This window comes from Macrobrachium rosenbergii, chromosome 16 (genome assembly GCF_040412425.1).
Source record: "Macrobrachium rosenbergii isolate ZJJX-2024 chromosome 16, ASM4041242v1, whole genome shotgun sequence".
In the NCBI taxonomy this organism is placed as follows: domain Eukaryota; kingdom Metazoa; phylum Arthropoda; class Malacostraca; order Decapoda; family Palaemonidae; genus Macrobrachium; species Macrobrachium rosenbergii.
The window spans coordinates 41,932,833-41,948,742 of record NC_089756.1 but is presented as its reverse complement, the minus strand read 5'-3'; the positions used below and the strand labels follow the sequence as shown (position 1 = coordinate 41,948,742).

The window sequence follows — 15,910 nt, the reverse complement described above, 5'->3', positions numbered from 1 at the left end:
CTATCAATTACATATCCATGAACAAATATTAGTCTTCCATACATAAAAGTTTAGAAACTTACTGATGTTTCTGACATACTGATTAACTTACTGTACATACAGGAGATATTTATCTCTAAAATATAAGTGATTAATACAAAATACTTACCCTATATATACTAGCCCTGATCCTACTTTGTCTTAGACACATGAGATTACTTTCCTCAGCTAGAGGAAGAAAGTAATTATGCAGATTCTCATATATGGTGCAGTCATAAAAGGAACTTGGGCATCCTGATCTGTATGTCATTGTTCGTCAAGTTTATGTATAGTGCCCTTGCTGGATATAGAAGCCATACTCATCAGGAATGAACTGTAAAAGAGACTGTTTGTTTTATTATTAGGTGGTTTAACCAGACAACGGAATATGCAGCACATCCTTTATCTCTTAATATCCTACCTGCTATGTTATAAGTAAAGGATCATTTTATTCATAACCAACCTTGAGTATGAGCTACTCCTCACACAAGCAATGGCACTCGCTTATCCTACTGTGTGAAATGGTTAGGGAACCACATCTTAAACAGTGGTTCCATCCTTAAACTGCTTAGTATTAGACATAGTTGCATTTTGATGGTGCTAAAGTAACCTATGAGACTTATTTTTTGGTCGGTATTCATGCCTAAAACTATGATGAAACCTAGGCTGTACTCTCAGGAGGACACCAATATGACTCCCCACTAAACTTATTCTATTCTATATTGTGAATTAATTAATAATTGTGTTGTTCACACTCACCAAGTTTTTTTTAGAACAACTCGTCTTTAATTTTAGTCTTCCTACAGTATTTAATTTGTACACTATTTTCTTCATGGACTTTGAACATTCTTTTCATCAGCTAGTAACTGATACATATTTGGTTGTAATGATTCTTACTATTTCTTGCAATACAGTATTTAAATCTGCACTCTGGCAGTCACCTACTGAGGATGACAAAATTTAATGAATTAAGATGCAAGGTACACAGGTGCAATATGTATTCATAACAGAATATAAACACCAGTCCATCATCTAACTGCAATACACCAGTCTACTCTAAACACATTAGTACCTTGCATCTTAATTCATTAATTTTGTAATTATATTAATGCACTCTTTAAATCAACTGAGATGGAGGTAGCTGAGTGATGAAATTAAGTTAATTCAACATTAGCCTTACTGTGATTAACAGCACTATCAATTACATATCCATGGACAAATATTAGTCTTCCATACATAAAAGTTTAGAAACTGACTGATGTTTCTGACATACTGAATAACTTACTGTACATACAGGAGATATTTATCTCTAAAATATAAGTGATTAATACAAAATACTTACCCTATATGTACTAGCCCTGATCCTACTTTGTCTTAGACACATGAGATTACTTTCCTCAGCTAGAGGAAGAAAGTAATTATGCAGATTCTTATATATGGTGCAGTCATAAAAGGAACTTGGGCATCCTGATCTGTATGTCATTGTTCGTCACGTTTATGTATAGTGCCCTTGCTGGATATAAAAGCCATACTCATCAGGAATGAACTGTAAAAGAGACTGTTTGTTTTATTATTAGGTGGTTTAACCAGACAACGGAATATGTAGCACATCCTTTATCTGTTAATATCCTACCTGCTATCTAGTAAGTAAAGGATCATTTTATCCATAACCAACCTTGAGCATGAGCTGCTATTTACACAAGCAATGTCGCTCTCTCATCCTACTGTGTGAAATGGGTAAGGGGAACCACATCTTAAACAGTGGTTCCATCCTTAAACTGCTTAGTATTAGACATAGTTGCATTTTGATGGTGCTAAAGTAACCTATGAAATTTGTTCTTTGGTAGGTATTCATGCCTAAAACTAAGATGACACCTAGGCTGTTCTCTCAGGAGGACACCAATATGGCCCCCGCTAAACTTTTTCTGTTCTGTATTGTGAACTGATTGATAATTGTGTTGTTCACACTCACCAAAATTGTTTTTTAGAACAACTCGCCTTTCATTTTAGTTAACAGGAATAATTATTATTATTGAATATTATAAGTTTTCCTACAGTTAATTTGTACACTATTTTCTTCATGGACTTTGAACATTCTTTTTCATCAGCTAGTAACTGATACATATTTGGTTGTAATGATTCTTACTATTTCCTTTAATGTTTAAATCTGCACTCTGGCAGTCACCTACTGAGGATGACAAAATTTAATGAATTAAGATGCAAGGTACACAGGTACAATATGTATTCATAACAGAACATAACACACCAGCCCATCATCTAACTGCATTATTTCTATATGCCCCTAGGAACCTAATGTATCAGCTACAACTGATGAAAAGAATAAGACATGGAGAATATTCTACGCAAACTGAATGCCATAAAAACAGTAATTATACTCAACAAATACTGCCCATGGAGATATCCTCCCATATTTATTATTATTATTATTATTATTATTATTATTATTATTAATGGTATGAAGCACAAGTTCTCTGATCAATCCTGATAGAAAATAGGTCATTATGGTTCTCTATAAGGTTGCATACATCACAGCCATCGTCAATATGAGACAAAGTAGCAATCCATCATCAGTGAGAACATCAACTATAATGGTCCTGTTGATGACATCAAAGAATTTATCTAATATAAGAATAAGAAAACAGCCAACCTCCTTTGTAAAAGCCTAGCAAGTCCCTACAAATGACATGAAGGGGAGGGATGTCATCTTACAATTTAAGTACCCTGAAGACTGGAGTAGGTATGTTCCCACTTGTAAACTGGGATGACCTGTACCAGCTTCCCCAAACATCTTTTACTCCATCTGTATGGACTATAACACTGCTCATATCGGCATCCTTTTACGCAAAACCCTTGTCCAAGCTAACAAGATCAACAAAACTGTGACTCAACAACATTGGATAGACTACCTCAAAGCCCCTCACATTTTGCAGTAACCCCCTTTCCTGGATGTTGTCCGAGAACATTTTATTCCTTCAACAGCATCAACTCTTGAGAATCAGTACCCAGGCCCAGCAAGAGTGAAGCAATCCCTCATAATGCACAAGGGAGGCTGCTGGAAAAGTACTGATGCTCAGCCCCATCTGGTGTGGCACAATAGCTGAGAAATGCAAAGCAATCAGTGTGAAAGATTAGAAATGCTGACTTCGAAGCCCTCGAAGCACCCAGAACTTTGTGAACTCACCTTAGATTACCTTTCTTGGTTATTACATATTAATGCTCCAATCTTTTGTCAATCTAATGTAAAATTTCTCCTTAAAACCATTATTACTTGCTAGTTTAAAATACTCTAAACTCTCATGGGGCTGGCTTTACGTATTTTTTTAATACCTGTATAGGTTTTATCTAATACATTGCAGTTCTTTAATACAGTAACTGAATGAACTGCAAATAACGATTCTGATAATTACATTGATTGGTCTATTTCTAAACCTTGTCAGATGCTGTTGGGTGAAGTATGAGCATTTATATACATTATGTGTAATGGTTTGTGTCGACCTACCTTTTGTGCATACAAGAAATGTGTCATGTGGCCTATTCATCAAATGTCTAAGGGTCAAACAAACAAGTGACCAATTCAAAGACAAGATAAAACTACTTGAGTATGACACTTTCTAATATATGAAACTTCACAAACTAACAATGGGTCTGATTTCTGGTAATTTGTAAAATTCATTATTCTATAAAGTCTACTATATATTAAGAGCTATGGGTTCCAATGATGTTAAACAATCACTGACAGAGATAGCTAATATATTTGATCTAACTGTCAAACTTTTTGGTATCATTAGATCACCCAATGTCCACTTGAGCAAGGATCCAACACACTTCACCATTTACACCAGCGTCATATAATGTGTGGAATGAAAACTTAATTTACTATACAAGAGAACTTTTAAGACAATAATCATGAAGGGTTTGTAAAGTCCCCGCTACGCTGGTCTTCTATGATGAACAACCCGTTTTCTATACCGATCCTAGAGGAGTGGGTCAAGCAGGATCTGCCATACTGAATCAACCACGCTTATCTATGTAAATTTGTACCTGTTACCAACTTATTTTGTATATGTCTCTTTTTCACATGTATTAGAATATTGTTAGATCAGCCATTGTCCATTTTCTTTTAACTCAACTTGTACTTATCCATTGTAATTATTGTCGAGAGTAACTGACCTCAGGTCACCAAGATTCTATTGTATTCCTCTGTGTGACGTCAGTCCGCTGCTATATAAACGGCCTGCATCCTGAATAAAGTAGCAGTAACTTTTCTCCTGCTCATTATTTTGCACCTCTTAAAGTGGAGACCCCAGAGTGGTTCCCGGAGCCATTAGCGGACTCAGATGGCGACCTAGAATTGGCTCCATGAACTACCCCACGCCCCTAATGGACTAAATACGGCGCTGTAACCAGCGTTCGGGCGTGCTGACTCTTGTCAGCAAATCACCAGCGTCATTAGCGGACTCACACGGCGCGCTCCCAAGTGCGTATTGACGCGCGTATCCCACTCCAATTAAGAGGGCAATAGTGAGCATGGACACGGACATTCCCTCCCACATTCAGTTAACCGTGAACCTCGCGAACTCAGACGTCTACCTCCTGCACATGTCGCCTGCGCCCTCCCCCACGCCAAGAATCACGCGCTCCTCCACACCGCTACCCGCGCCCTGCACGCTGCCCTTTCTGGCGGAGCCAACTAAAGCCGCCCTCACCATAAAGATGCCACCCTTCACACACGGCAACCCAACATCATAGCTGTACAGGGTCGAGGGACAGTTCAGACTGGCGGGACTCATGGACGAGGTGCTACAAGCCGACGCCGTAATCAACGCCCTGCCAGAGGAGGTCTACAGGAAACTCGTCCCGTGGGTGTCTGCCGCACGCCCAGTCACCTACCACCACCTGAAAACATCCCTTGTCGAGACCTGCTCCCTGCTGATTGCAGAGAGGGCCGCCCGCGCCCTCAACCTCATCACCAGCCCGCGGCATGACCAGAACATCCTGGAGACTTGGGGTGTGATCCAGGACCTCCTCACCCTTCCCAGCACCAACAGCAGCGGTAGGCAGTCCGAGATCAGCCTATCGAGGGAGATCCTCCTCTGTCAGCTCCTCCCGGAGGTCCGATTGCAGATCCTCGACCCTTACACCATGCCGCTCGAGGACCTGATTAGGACGGCGCAGCGGCTGACTGACTCCACAAGGGCAGCAAAGCAGGCATCCACGCCCACACACCCCATCAGTTCCCTTCAGCTGGAGGATGGCACAGAGGAGGAGATAAGCGCCGTCATCAGAAGGCGGCCAGCATATCACCACAAGAAAAACCCACCGGGCCCTTGCTACTACCACCAGCGGTACGGCAAGGATGCCCGGAACTGCCAACCCCCTTGCTCGTTCGCCCATCCAAAAATCGGGGGAGGCAGCGGCCAACAGAACAGGCCGCCATGGCAGCAGAGGAACCCAGGAGCCCAAAACCATTAGGCTTCTACTGTCCGCGACACCATCTCTGGCAGGATGATGTTGGTCGACACCAGGGCCATTCGTTCAGTATTTCCACCATCCAGGGAGGACTGCAAGCGCCCACCGGACCTGGCTGCCTCCCTGATGGCTGCCAATGGGTCCCCCATCCTCTCCTGCGGCACCAGGCTCCTGTCGATCTCCATCCTTGGCTGGAGATATACGTGGAACTTCATTGTCGCGGACGTAAGGACCCCGCTCCTGGGTGCGGATTTCCTCGCCCACTTTGGGCTGGCAGTCGATGTCAGTCGCAAGCGTCTCCTCGACACCAACTCCTGCCAGTCCCTCCCACTGGCACCAGGAGCCAGCGTGCCTACCATCTGCTCCGTCGCCACACACCAGTATGCCCAGCTGCTGAAGGAGTTCCCCGACGTGTTCAAGCCCGAGTTCCGTCAGGTACCCGGAGCCCCAGCAAAGCACGGAATCTACCACCACATCAAGACGAAGGGCCCCCCCAGCGCACACAAAGTTCCGAGACTTCCTCCTCGGCACCTTCAGGAGGCCAAGGACGCCTTCGCCGAGATGGAGCGGATGGGCATATGCAGAAAGGCCTCCAGCCCGTGGGCCTCTCTCCTCCACATGGTGCAGAAACCGGATGGTTCTGGAGACCCTGCAGCAACTACAGGCGGCTCAACCTTGCAACTGAACCTGATCACTACCCTCTGCCAAACATGCAAGATCTCACGGCCTCCTTTCACGGGGCCAAAATATTCTCTAAACTAGACCTTTTAAAATCCCACTTCCAGGTACCAGTTGCTCCAGAGGATATCCCAAAAACCACCACCATCACGCCCTTCGGGTCCTACGTCTTCGCCTTCTCCACCTTCGGCCCGAGCAACGCGGGGGCAACTTTCCAGAGGCTGATGGACAGCATCCTAGGGGACCTGAACTTCTGCGTATGCTACATGGACGATATTCTAATTTTTTCCAGGTCCCCAAAGAGCACCTGCGGCACCTCCGGTGGTCCTGCAGCGCCTGCAGGAGAATGGCCTCATTGTCAGATTCAACAAGTGCTCCTTTGGCATCGAAAAAGCCGACTTCTTAGGCCACGAGATATTCCTGGATGGCGTCCGGCCGCTCGCATCAAAGGTCGCAGCTGTCAACCAGGTTCCCAACCCCTACCTCCATCAAGGCCGTCCAGGAATTCCTAGGGTCGGTCAATTACTACAGGAGGTTCATCCCCAGGATTGCACACACCATGGCCCCCCAACGGAGATCCTGAAGGGCCAACCGAAATCCTTAGTGTGGGGACCCAGCCAGCAGCAGGTCTTCTCCCAGATGAAGGCTGCCCTTGCCGAGGCAATCGCCTTGGCCCACCAGGACCCCAACACCCCCCTCCAACTGACAACGGATGCCAGCAATGTCGCCTGCAGGGCTGTCCTGCAGCAGATCGTCGCCGGAGCCCCCCAGCCCATCGCCTTCTTCAGCAAAAAGTTCAACCCCACGGAGGCCCGCTACAGCACCTTCAACAGGGAACCCTGCGCAGTGTATCGGGCGGTATGGCAGTTCAAGTTCCTCTTGGAAGGTACGCCCTTCACAATCTGGACGGACCACCAGCTGCTGATCCATGCCCTCACCAAGCAAGGGGACCCATGGTCTTCCAGGCAGCAGCGGCACCTCTCGGCCATCGCGGAGTTCACCTGCTCACTCAAGTACCTCCCCAGCAGGAAGAACCCTGTAGCAGACGCCCTCTCCAGAATTGAGCTCAACGCGGTGCAGCTCGGGATCAACTACGAGGACCTCGCCCAGAAGCCGACTGCCAACCCAGAGATTCCAGCCTACCGCACTGCCATCACATCCCTAAAGTGGAAGGACATGGCCCTTGACCCCGGGGGACCAAAACTCCTGTGCGACGTCAGCACCGGCCAGCCTCGCCCCCTAGTGCCCGCCTCCCGCCGCCGTCTGGTATTCGATGTCATCCACGGGCTGTCCCACCCCTCCGGCAGGACGATGGCCAAGCTGCTGACGGAGAAATTCGTCTGGCACAGGATGCGGAAGGACGCGAGGACCTGGGCAAGACAGTGTATCCGGTGCCAAACCAGCAAGATAGGGTGTTACACCAAGTCCGGGGTAGGAGAGTTTCCCCAGCCAGGGTGGCAGTTTGGTCACATACACATCGACGTCAGAGGCCCTCTTCCCCTCAGGCGGGGCCAGATATCTCCTGACGATCGTCGACTGCTCAACCAGGTGGCCTAAAGCGACGCCAATGCAGGAAGCCACCGCCAGCACGTGTGCCGAGGCCCTCCTCTCCAGCTGGATCAGCCGGTTCGGTGTCCCGGACCACATAACCACCGACAGGGGCCCAGCCTTCCTGTCCGATATGTGGTCCACCCTTGCATGCCTGCTGGGGACATCTCACCATACCACCACTGCCTACAACCCCGCAGCCAACGGATTGGTGGAGAGGTTCCACAGGTCCCTGAAGGCATCCCTCATGGCCCTCTGCACCGCCGAGGATTGGAAGTACCAGCTGCCGTGGGTCCTCCTTGGGCTGAGAACTGCCCCCAGAGCCAGCCCCAAGAGCCAACGGCGACCCGTCCACAGCGGAGAAAATCTACGGGGAGCCCCTCGTGGTCCCGGGCGAACTTGTCACAGAAGATCGGCACAACCTGTCAGTTCAGAGGCTCTGCGCCATAGTTGGGAAGTTCGCCCCCTGCCAGCAGACGTACATCGACAGGTCTACCACCTTCAAGCCTCCCGGATTGTTCTCCGCCACCCACATCTTCGTCAGGGACGATGCCGTCCGCCCCCCCACTAACCAGGCCCAACAGGGGCCCCTTCCACGTGCTTGAGAGGAACAGCAAAGCCTTCTCCTCGCCCTGCACGGGAAGGATGACTGGGTGTCGATCGACCGCCTCAAGCCCGCCCTTCTGGAGGAAACAGCAGGCAGCACCACGCAGCACCCTCCTCGTGAGCCGTCGCCTCCACAGCCGAGCCACCTCAAAAGACAGACACGGGGCCGCCCCCGAAAGCAACCAGCCACACCCACAGTCAGCCGCTCCCACTCACACCGTGGCCCTCAGCTCACGTCGCTGAGCCACGGCACTCTCCAACGTCCCAGCAGATACCTGGACTGATCAGACGTTACCCACGTCTTGGGGGGGGGGGTAGTATTTGTAAAGTCCCCGCTACGCTGGTCTTCTATGATGAACAACCCATTTTCTATACCGATCCTAGAGGAGTGGGTCAAGCAGGATCTGCCATACTGAATCAACCACACTTATCTATGTAAATTTGTACCTGTTACCAACTTATTCTGTATATGTCTCTTTTTCACATGTATTAGAATATTGTTAGATCAGCCACTGTCCATTTTCTTTTAACTTAACTTGTATTTATCCATTGTAATTACTGTCATGATTAATTGACCTCAGGTCACCAAGATTCTATTGCATTCCTCTGTGTGACGTCAGTCCGCCGCTATATAAACGGCCTGCGTTCTGAATAAAGTAGCAGTAACTTTTCTCCTGCTCATTATTTTGCACCTCTTAAAGGTTCTTCAGAAGTTCCGGAGTCTTGAAAATTATAAATTTTGACCAGCTATATTAAAAAGGGACACACCATCAGTAATTTTTTTTGATAATTCATAAAGTCTAACAATCTTTGGTTCCTGCAAGAAGAATTTCTAATATAATTTAACATTTCATCATAATTTATTTTCTCTGCCTTGTATACAGTAAATTAGGATGAAGTTTATTTTCTATGGAAAATGAAGAATAACCAATTTGATCTCTCAGCTTTTCTATTCTGGGGTATATAATAGTCCAGACAGAACGTTCTATGATAATGTCCTTCAGCAACAACTGGGTTTTGAAAATATTGTAAGAATCTGTAATTTCTTATGTACTGCAATATCTCGTTTATATATATATATATATATATATATACAGTGGTACCTATTTCCGACGCTAATCCGTTCTAGAAGGAATGTCGAGATTCGATTTTGTCGAATTCAATAATTTCGACCATAAGAAATAACTGAAAATGGATTAATCCGTTCCTGACCACCAGTCACTACTCCAACCTTGTCTTTTTTGTACAAAACACTACACACATTACAATTAAATAAGTTCACAGTTAAATAACTACCTTATTAGAAGTCTTCTTACAGTTTTAAATGCATACTGTATCAAAAAAATTTTGTTTTAGTGGTAGACTGAATAAGATAAGGCAGCCCATATGCACTCCAGAATAAGATATTTTAGGCATTGTAGTTAATGATAAATACAATGAAAAACAAGCCTGGTCATTACATTAAATTAATAAAACAATATCAAAAATAAGCCGAATGTACTGTAGAATCTGTTATAAAAAGTAAGAAAACGTCTCATCTATGAGGATCGGCTCTGTTGCAAGCTAATGTAAACAAACCAGAGCACCATCCTGGTGCTGTTTCTTTTTTGTGATTCAGTGATTGTATTCCATTTTTGGTAAATTCATTCAGAGTCTGCCTGTAAAGTGCTTTTAAATGTGAGTGGAAGAACTCTCCCAACAACGCAACCACCACAAAAACACTTTTCTTTACAAACATCATATTTTTCCTTAACGGGTCGGATTTTCGGATTCGGTTTGTTGTTACAAAGACCAAGACTCATTTGAAGAAACATTTTGTCGAACAGACACCCAAGAGTCCATGGCTTTGTATACATATAGAGTATCCAAACTGTATAGGTATATATATATTAAGATATATATGTATATATATATAATATGTGAAATTCATTTGTCATGGACCTGAATAATGAGTTTATATTGTGTTTTGCATAGCTTCTTTTTTGTTTTATTTATCAAGAAAGATTATCTAACTGATATTTTAGGCATTGCTAGTATGAATGCTAGCACTGCATCTCCCAATTCAGCAGTTCAAACAAATTGTGACCAGGAGAATCCGTTCACTGGAGTGGGGAGTTCATCTGAGGATCTCTCTTTGCAACTTTCAATATAGCATACCCGGTGCTGTTTCTTTTTGTGATTCAGTGGTTCCATCATTTGCGTTATCACTCAGCCTTTGCCTGAAAGTCTTTGGAAAACTCTCCACTGCCAGCCGCCACAATGACCTATTCTTCTTGATTTCCTTAGACTTTTTGGATACGCTTGTCATTACAAAGACCAAGACTCATATGAAGAAACATGAAAAAACAGACACCCAAGAGTCCATGGCTTTGTATACACAAGAGTATCCAAACTGTGAAGGTATCAGGAAGTTAAGAGTCACTGTGGCTATTACAAATACATACATGTAGGATGGTAATGATACACGGGGCTTCACCAGCAAGAATGTTTACTAACTGAGACCAATTGCCACAAAGGCTATACAGTGAATGCTGCAGCATGCAACCTGCTAGACAACAGTCAGTGTCGCGCCAAAAGGTTGGTGTCTGGCGGGAACAGCGGCAGTGCGTGGCTGATGCACATGCTCCACTGAGCAACTGCATAAGCAGCCCCATACAATCAACAACATATCTTACAATATACATGTATAAAATGTAACCAGGAGATTCTATATATATATATATATATATATATATATATATATATATATATATATATATATATATATATATATATATATATATAAACTATCATAAAATGCCAAAAAATGGTAGAAAGTTAATGTTATATATTTCGACAGGCAAATAATGAATGAAATAAAGAGTTACAGAAAAGCAGTATTTATACCAAGGGTTTCAGAGGTCAACTGTCACGTCACTCCAGTTGACAGCTTCTTCATCTTCTTAATCGCTGGTTGGAGAAAGATTTTATCTATAACATCAGACATACCACCTCATGTGCCGGAGCTTTCAATTATAAAATTTCTCAGTGGTTAGCCAGCCTCCTTTCCCCATTCTTAAGCACATTTCCTCTCAGTTACATTAAACATTCTGAAGGTTTCTGTCACAAATTCAAAGAAGCACATATACCACTTCACAACATAAAACTTTTAAACTTAGATGTAGATTCCCTATTCACAAAAGTACCAGTACAGGACGTTCTACAGTTTTTGAGAGAAAAATTATCTCCTCCCCATTCAGATCATTTTCCACTAGCCCTAGATAAAATGATACAATTAGTTGAATTATGTATATCAAACAACGTTTTTTCATTCAGGGAGTCATTGTATAAACAAAAATTCGCATGCAGCATGGGCAGCCCTTTAAGTCCTGTTTTAGCCAACCTGTACATGGAATATTTTGAAACTAATAATAAATCGAATGCATCAAATTCAAAGTTGAAAGGGAAACAGACAACGAAATTCCTTTTCTTGATGTTTTAATAATTAGAGACATGACAGAATACAAATTTACCATATACAGAAAACCAACATTGTCATTTTCATACATTCACTATTTTAGTTATCAAGACATTTCTATCAAGATTGGCGAACCCAGCAACTTATTCTTAAGAGCCTTACGGATTTGCTCCCCGGATTTCCTGGAAAAGGAAATTTAACTAATCCGTAAGCGGCTATCATCTTTAAAGCACCCTGACCATATAATTGAGAAAGCGATCCATAAAGCAAACATAATCTACCGTCCTCCTCAAAACAAGACTAGAGAGACGCCCAACCATAAAATAAAAATCCCACACCTGGACAGTATTAAGCCATTGACAAAGACACTTGGAAATTCAAATCCTTTTGCCTTTACCTACCCATATACCTTAGCCAAATCCCTAATAGTCCAACAAAAGCCAGTCCCCAAAGACACAGGAGTATACAAAATCCCTTGCCTCGACTGTGACCAATCCTACATTAGTTTTACAGGTAAATCATTCCCCCAAAGATTAATACAACATACTGTAAACATTCAGTAAGGTATGGCCAATAGAGCTCAGCTATTTTTAACCACTTAAATAAACAGACACAGAATAAACTGGAATTTGTCACATATAATTTATAGCAGCAACTGTCAGTTTGTAAAGCCACCACATCGACGTCAGCGGAGTGCTTCGAAGGCGTCATTAATTAAGTCTCCGCTGAGCAAGTTTTCTTTGGTGACTTCCCGCTTTCTTCACACTCAATTCGTCACGCCTAACGTGCCAGGTCACGCATTTTCTACCATTTCAACTTTATGTGCATTTGTCCAACTGTCATAAATCATGTACCGTATGTTTCTTTATTCGCAGGCATCAAGACTGTATCCATATTGAAGCTCTATACGTTTTTGTATTGTAAATTGTACTTGTTTGCCGAATATTATTTTTAATTGTTTTTGACCTCAGGTCACGCTCAATGTCATTGTCTTCCGCGGTTCGGCGCCAGTCGGCCGCTATATAAACTGCCTGAATCTGTAATAAACCAGCAGTAACTTTTACCTGCTCGTTTCTTTTGCACCTCTTACAGTGGTGACCCGCCGGAGTATCCCGGAGCCATTAGCAGACAGACACGGTGACTCAGTCTTGGCTCCAGGAACCCTCCAACGCTCTTAGCGGCCTAAACACGGCGCTGTAACCAGCGTTTGAGCGTGCTGACTCGTCGGCAAACCCCACCAGTGTCACTAGCGGACCCACACGGCGCACGAAAGTGCGTTCTGACGCGAGTACCCCACTCCAGTAAGAGGGCAAAGGAGCGAGCATGGATGCGGGTATCCCCTCCTTCGTGCACTTAACCGCGGACCTCGCGGACTCGGAGGTCTACTTTCCTCCCATCTCACCCGCGCCCGTCCCCGCACCGAGGCCCTCCTGCACCTCCACACCCACGCCAGCGCCCCGAACACTCCATGGCCCGGCAACACAGTCGCGGGCCGCCCTCACCATAAAGTTGCCACCTTTCATACAGGGGAACCCAACAATGTGGCTGCGCAGGGTCGAGAGCCACTTCAGGGTGGCGCACCTGACGGACGAAATCCTGCAGGCCGACACGGTGCTTAATGCCCTCCCAGAGGACGTATACAGAAAACTCGTCTCGCGGGTGCCCGAGACACAAACCCTCACATACAACGCCGCTAAGAAGATCCTCCTCGAAACGTGCTCCCTACCTATCGACCTCGCTGTCAACCCACGGCACAACCTCAACGCAAGAGACGCATGGAGCATGGTCGTGGACCTCCTGTCACTGCCAGATTTCAACGGCACAAAAAAGCGACAGGAAATAAGCCTGTCGCGGGAGATCTACCTTCGCCAGCTCCTCCCGAAGGTCTGCACCCAGATTCCTCACCCCTACACCATGCCTCTCGACGACCTCATCGAAACGGCGCAGCACCTCACGGACTGCGTGCAGGCCACACAGCGGCTAAAAGCGCCCACACAGTCGATCAGCTCCGTCCAGCCGGAAGAAGAAGTGGAGCAGGGTGTCAACGCCATCGCCAGGAGACGTCCACCGACCCACAACAAATGGAGTTCCCTGGGCCTCTGTCGCTACCACAAGTGGTTCGGCAAGGACGCCCGAAACTGCCTGCCGCCCTGCTCGTTCGCCCGTTCAAAAAACGGGGGTGGTGGCGGCCAGCAGGACAAACCGCCATGGCAACCGAAAACCCAGGGGCCCAGAACCAGTAGGCTTCTATGTCCGCGACACCGTCTCCGGCAGGATGATGCTGGTTGACACAGGGGCCTTCAGATCAATCTTCCCGGCATCCAGGGAGGACCGCAGCCAGAAACCAGACCCGGCCACCTTCCTGACGGCCGCCAATGGATCCCCCATCCTCTCCTACGGCACCAGGCCCCTGTCGATCTCCATCCTTGGCCAAAATTACTCCTGGGACTTCATCGTCGCTGACGTAGGAACCCCGCTCCTGGGGGCCGACTTCCTGGCGCACTTCGGCCTGCTAGTCGACGTGAGGCGTAAGCGCCTCCTCGATACTGACTCCTGCCGGTCCCTCCCATTAACAGTGGGACCCAAGGCACCCACCATCAGCTCTGTCGCCCCCCCACCAGTATGCACACCTGCTGATGGAGTTCCCCGAAGTTTTCAAGCCCGAACTTCGACAAGTCCCCGGGGCCCCAGCCAAACATGGCATATACCATCACATAACAACTAAAGGCCCCCCGACACATGCGAAGTTCCGTAGGCTTCCCCCACAACGCCTGCAGGAGGCGAAGAAGGCATTCGCAGAGATGGAGCGGATGGGAATCTGCAGAAAGGCCTCCAGCCCATGGGCCTCCCCCCTCCACATGGTGCAGAAACCGGACGGCTCCTGGAGACCTTGCGGCGACTACAGACGTCTCAACATTGCAACGGAGCCCGACCACTACCCTTTGCCCAACATGCAGGACCTCACGGCCTCCTTTCACGGAGCCAAGGTATTCACTAAATTGGACCTTCTTAAATCATACTTTCAGGTACCTGTCGCACCAGAGGATATACCAAAGACCGCCATCATCACGCCGTTCGTGTCCTACGTGTTCGCCTTCTCCACCTTCAGATTGAGGAATGCCGGGGCGACCTTCCAGCGGCTCATGGACAGCATCCTCAGGGACCTGAAATTCTGCGTCTGCTACGTTGATGACATCCTCATATTTTCCAGGTCTCTCAGTGAACACCAAAGGCACATCAGGGCAGTCCTGCTGCGCCTCCAAGAGAACGGCCTCGTTGTCCGTTTTGACAAGTGCACCTTCGGCGTCCAGAAAGCAGACTTCCTGGGCCACGAGGTATCCCCGGCAGGCGTCCGCCCACTCACGTCAAAGGTAGCAGCCGTAACCAGGTTCCCAACCCCCACCTCCGTCAAGGCCGTCCAGGAGTTCCTCGGGATGGTGAACTTCTACAGGCGGTTCATCCCCGGGATCGCACAAACCACGGCCCCCTGACGGAAGTTCTCAAAGGCCAACCAAAGTCCCTGTCTTGGGGACCCAGCCAGCAGCAGGCCTTCTCCCTGATGAAGGCCGCCCTCACCAAGGCAACCGCCTTGGCACACCAGGATCCCAAGGCCCCTCTCCAGCTGACGACGGATGCCAGTAACGTTGCCTGTGGTGCTGTCCCGGAGCAGGTCATCAACGGCGCCCCCCAGCCCATCGCCTTCTTCAGCAAGAAATTCAATCCCGCAGAGACCCGCTACAGCACCTTCGACAGGGAACTCTGCGCGATGTACCACGCAGTCCGGCACTTCAAGTTCCTCCTGGAGGGGACGCCCTTCACAATCTTCACGGACCACCAGCCATTGGTTCACGCCTTCATGAAGCAGGGGGACGCATGGTCTTCCAGGCAGCAGCGCCACCTCTCAGCCATAGCCGAATTCACCTGCTCCGTCAGGTACCTCCCCGGCAGAAAAAACCCTGTAGCAGACGCCCTCTCCAGAGTCGAGCTGAATGCAGTGCAGCTCGGAGTAAACTACCAAGACCTCGCCAGAGAACAGGCCGCTGACCCAGAAACCCCAGCCTACCGCACCGCCATCACATCCCTTAAGTGGCGGGACGTGACCCTCGCCCCCGG

General features: G+C 46.9%; 1 long non-coding RNA gene across 2 annotated transcripts in view; it reads right to left on the bottom strand.

Moving 5' to 3' along the window:
* Positions 1-15,910, bottom strand: part of LOC136847030 (uncharacterized) — a 114,480-nt gene that overhangs the window by 3,749 nt on the left and 94,821 nt on the right. For both annotated transcript variants that reach the window (XR_010855591.1, XR_010855590.1), the window contains exons 4-5: positions 1,361-1,576; positions 149-364 (exon numbers count right to left, since the gene is read on the bottom strand). This is a non-coding gene — a long non-coding RNA (uncharacterized lncRNA). The remainder of the gene's footprint in view (positions 1-148; positions 365-1,360; positions 1,577-15,910) is intronic.